The following is a 5903-nucleotide window of genomic DNA, read 5'->3' on the forward strand; positions in this document are numbered from 1 at the left end:
GCCTTAAACCTGTTCTTGCCAAGGTGATTAAGATGGCTTTCTCCAATGCTAGAAAGAAGAATATTTTTTATATTTCTCTTTCCAAAAAACCTAGGTGGATTAAAAAGACTCACTCCGTACACCCCTTTCACTTCAACGAAGAGAAGCTTTGTCTCTACATCTCATGGTTGCTTAATAACTGTACTATATTTTTTGGTGGACTTTACTTCAACCAATGCATAGGCATCCCCATGGGATTGTCATATTCTCCACTTATGTGTAATATTTACCTAGCCTTCTTCGAATACAAATGGTTTCTTCAAGCCATGGAATATAGGAAGGATAAACTCTCACTGTTCACACATACTTACAGATATATGGATGACTTGCTAAGCATCAACAATAAATGGTTCATCAAAGAAATAGGCCTGGTTTATCCTCACTGTCTAAAGATTGAACCTACTACTTTACATAATTTCATAACACCCAACGAGGCTTTTTGCACTTCGGTACAATTCCTTAATCTGTCTATCTCTCTTCATATTCCTTTTGTTGGAGAATACGGCCTTAAATATATGTGGAAAAGAGATCTTTTGAAACTACCACCTTTGGAATTCATCAAAAGGAAAAGTGATAGGCCTCACAAAGTGGCAATTAGTACTTGTATCAGCCTAATGTATTTAATCATCTACTCCTCTTCCACCTTTCTCCTTGCTTGGGCAGATATGAAACTGCTAATTACAAAATATTGCCACAATGGCTTTAATAGGAAACAAATAGTCTGCTTAATCTTTCAAACTCTTACTCAGCACGATTTTCCTGGGTTACTTGAAAAAAAAGATAATCTCATTTCTCTAATAAGGTAGTAGGACCATTTACAATGGGCCTACTAGCGTCTCATTGTGATTGGTGCCTGGGACAAGGTGGGTACACACACACACACACACACACACACACACACACACACACACACACACACACAGTGGTACTTTAGAGCTCCTAGCTTATTTTTTACCTCACCGCAAAAAAGTCCACACCATGGGACGTAGCCCATCTTAAGGGACCTGTTGGGGCAGGGTTGTTTTCTGCCTAGGATGATTATCACACACACACACACACACACACACACACACACACACACACACACACACACACACACACTTTAAATACCGCCCTATTAAACAATCTTGAGCTTACTCTCTTGGGATTCTACTAAAATTTACCGCCTAATGCCTCCACCATGTGGCATGGCCCTTGTAAGGACTTGAGTGCTGCATCATGTCTTTACCTCGGGCTTACCCTACCATGAATACATTTAGGTTGCCTCTTCCTTACATCTTGCAGGCAAGCTCACCACCTCTTCTGGAGATTTCTCCACTCATGAAATTTGTGCACAATATGGTGACCACCCTCCTTCCTCTATTTAAAAGGTGAGGGCGCATCTTTGCCCCTCACTTAGCTTTGTTTGTGCTCTATTTTTTTACATAAGTAAAGAAACTGCGTGACTGTATCTCTATTGCATCAAATCATGGAGCTCTCAACTCAAGTAACACAGGTCGGCATCTCTTTTTCACACCTATTTTATGGCAATATATTTATGCTGCGGGCATGGTACATTGTGGGGAATTTTTTCTCGGTATAGTAGGATATAATGAATTACATTTCCCAAAATGATTTAATCCTACTATTGGGGTTCTAATCTCTGTTGCGTTTTTCTGTTAAGGATGACGTATTAGTGGTTCTTTGTGATACAATTTACTCTCTACTGTTGCTATTAAAACTTGGTTCTATATCATGATACAAACCTTCCTATTAACTACTCCATCGGTGGCTGGACCACTTGTTTGTCTATGTCCTTTTGCCCTAGTAACTGGTAAGGACATACCTTTTCTTGAATGTGCACTAGTCTATTTGCAGGCTGGCCGGCTAGCTGGTGCCTTGATTACATGGGTTATTTCTTTTTGACTGGTTGAACCATAGTTGGGTATTGATGGTAAACTTGGAAAAGAGAGGGGTGTTGTATTCCTCCCTCTGCACACTGATTGTGTGTATATATTCATTGTGCCAGGTTGTACGTTATTGCTATTTCTAAACATATCTTCATTATCTGGGGAAAGGAATATACTTTCTGTTTTTCAGCCTGCCCACTAGCAGTTGGTGTTCCCTTTAAGGACTTGATACTTTGGGTTACTGTTGTCTGCTATTTAGGACTGGTTTTTTTTGAATAGAAAGGGCTTGTATCATTTCACAATCTAGACTGGCATCACTATGGTAAGGAAAGTTGCCAGGAATGCATTCTGATACGTCTTTTGTAACGGTTCCCTAACTCTGGTTGATACACTGCGTTTTTTATATTTACATTGGCATTTTGTTTTGTAATTACAAAAAGATAGAACTTCACCCTACTGCATACGGGTGTTAGATGGTTCTTTTTTGCCCTACTTCTTTTGTGTAATTGGTTGAATGGATAAAACCATCATGATTAAAAGTAATACAAGGATCTCATTTTTTATTCAAGGAATTGGTTACTGTTTAGCATAAACTTTTGTAGACGCATGTTCTTAACTCGATTCAATAGAAGAATATTGCCACCTGGGTTGGCCATAACAAAATGTATAAAGTTGATGACTTACAAACTGATTAGTTCAGATAACATGGTGGGCCTAAATTTTACCCAACTTAAAACAAACATTGAACCAGCCTATGGCTAGATTGGAACTATTCAAGAAATTCTTTTTTTTATATACTAAAGAAAACCTATTGCATAAAAACTTCACATACTGATGCTTTCATTAATCTAGGAAAAGGAACTATGATAAAAGTGGAGGGATTCTGACACTTGGATTAGAAGGGGTGATGGCCTTCTAATCAGAATGATGTACAATTCTTCCAAATTAGTAACTTTTTTGTTCTTTTTTAATAACATGTACCATGAACTTAGCTTGTGAAAGGAAAAAAAGTTTGTAAGATGGACATGGATAACAATTGGTATAGTCCATCGATACCTGTAAAACACATCCAAGGCTAACATATCTGTTGTCTTGTTTAAATGGATGCAGGTAAGGAATCTATCTTATCTTGGAAGTTTTTTTTTTACTTTGGCAAGCTGACCTACACTGGATTACACACTCACTTACTATTTGGGAAGTTCATCTACTATCTGTATACTGGAATGGGACCTCATTCTTACAAACATTGTCCAAAAATAATTCTAATAATGAGTTGTTGTCGTACTTATCTTTTTGTTTTTCTAAAGCCAGCTGTCTTTTGAATGTAAAATTTCAATTTTGTCTTATTATCTAAGGTAAAATAGCTACACACACACACACACACACACACACACACACACACACACACACACACACACACACACACACACACACACACACACACACACACACACACACATACATTATTTACTGTTTTATGCTTGATATTTTTGGTGTTGCATACAAATGGCTCTTATTGAAAAAGATGGATGATGTTTATCTGGCATCATGGCTATTGAAAAAACTTGGAATGCTTTACACCTTGGTTTTTGGGAATAAATGGTCCAGCCTACATATTCACTCCTGAACTTGGTTACATTTTGATGCTAGCTCATCTTCTGCAGGCTGCAATTCTCTCTCGGGATAAGATGGTGGAGTGGGTAGAATCCATGCCTATGCAAATACTTGATTAGTGCCTTTATTTTGGGTTTTTTTGGGTATGTGTTCACCTTGATAGATGGTACATGGGTACTCAAATAGATGACATGTCTTCAGAATTTGAACAGTTCTTATAATTGTTGTGAAAACATATTTGAACAATTGGATATGTTTATGATAATGATTCTAGAACTCGTTAAGTGTGATACTTACCATTGCGGAAAAAGTTGTACTACGTGCTTTGGTGGCCACACTGAGTAGTAGTCCCAAAACGCCAAGGGTTATTGACGGTATGGAAACCATCGCAAAATAATCCATTTACTTGATAACTAAGTATAGTCGTAAATAGTAATATCTCTTTAAGGAACTACTTGCATGCATTTGAGTTGGACCAATGGGGTCGATTCATATAAACCATGTATAGGGATTTGAAGGAAATTCATCTCAATAGGGATATGATTTTATAAATGAGCTTGTACATCTATTAGCAGAAAACTATGGTGCTCTATATGGGTGTTGTGTAGAGCTCAATACAATGCAATAACCAGTCTGTCCTTTGCCACTCTTTTGTAGTCAACTTGTTGGCATGCTTCAACATATTGACACAACGTCAACCCCTTGCATTTGGTGCCAAGACTAACATTGAGGTCGAACGGTCTCGTTATGGCGACATCCACAAGTGCGATCAGTCCTTCTAGCTAGGTAGGGGATACACCCTACTAGGAATGATTACTCACATAACCCGATCTGTTCTTATTGAATAATACTATAGGAATTACTTTTGTTTATGCATGGTAATAACTTGATATGGAGCAATAGTGGGACTTTAAGTCTATCTAGACTGTATGCTGATTCCTGGTATAGAATGTTGATATCAAAATATGGAGTTAGCAGGTTTTGTGGCACTGGTATGTGCTGAGTAATTGGTTTCTAAATGCATTATGATGTGAGGTTTTATACATTGAGCAATTAAAATTAGGTAAGGTTGGTTTGCTGATAAACAATGATAACCACTTCTCAATGAAAAAATATGTTTCACACATCGGTTCATGGTTATATATGGATAATGGGTTTTAGTGACTAACCTAACAAGCTATCTAGATCACTGCATGCATTTGAAAGGATACTTCTCTGATGATAATATTAAGTAGGCTTTTGACGATGGTCATTCATTAGAAAAAATATGAACCCTCTAGGGGCCCTTTGGGATTAAGGTTAATTAGAGGCCAACCAATAGGAAGAGGGTGGTGGACACACTCTATACCCTCAAAAAAGTAGGGGGACAAGGTAGCCTTACACCTCTTAATGGCCTCTTACCTAGTGAGAAGGTAAGGGAGGTGGCTAGGAGAAAGGGAGGGAAGGGGGGCACCACTTTGACATTTTCCCCCTCACTTTTTGGCCCGGATTTAAAAATACACAAAAAATTTCAAATTTTCAAAAAAATTCAAATTTCAAGTTTTCCCTCCTTAAAAGGTCCCCTAACCTATTTCATGGTCAAAAAAGTATTTTTGACCTCCAAAAGTAAAAAAACGTGCACTAAAAAATTCCAAAAAATTAATTTTTTTCAAAAAAATTCAAAACATCATTTTCCACCCTCCAAAGTCCTTCCAAACCTATTCTATAGCTAAAAAGTGATTTTCTCTCTCTACAAACCCTTTTCCAAGCTCTCCATGGTTGCAACAACCACATGCACCCCTATAGTCTAGCATTATCTCTCTACTAGCTTTCTCCCATCTCCATTGTAGCACCAAGCAAGCTTCTCCCCCATCTCTTCCCCTTGCCCACCACATAGTTCCACACCAAGCTACCTCCTCTCCCTTCTCTCACCTCCATTACACAATGAAAACAAGATTCTCCTCCTTCTACTTTCATTCACTCGCACTACATGGAAACCTCTACTCCCAAAGGTGGAAAAAGCATCAACTCACATGACTTGCATACCACAAGAACAGAAGGTGCGAATAGTGCATGGGCATTGCAATGATTCATCTCCAACATAAAGATAGAATGGTGAGAAAACTACCCTTGTAGATTACATTCAGAGCTTAAGATCATCTCCATCTTTAAGTTTATCATGCTAGAGGGAATTAACCTCTTTATGGCTTTCAATGTTTAGGCTTCAGACCTCATAACATTGGGTGGTGCTATTTTGTTGATGGCTTTGGTGCACCATCTATAGTTTTGTAGCATGTGATTGAGTCTCACAATGTAAGTAAGTTGTATTATCTATGGAGAGTCATCAAAGATTTTTATTATAATTTATTCTTTGTATAGTTT

This window comes from Adiantum capillus-veneris, chromosome 7 (genome assembly GCF_014529385.1).
Source record: "Adiantum capillus-veneris isolate H3 chromosome 7, ASM1452938v2, whole genome shotgun sequence".
In the NCBI taxonomy this organism is placed as follows: Eukaryota; Viridiplantae; Streptophyta; class Polypodiopsida; order Polypodiales; family Pteridaceae; genus Adiantum; species Adiantum capillus-veneris.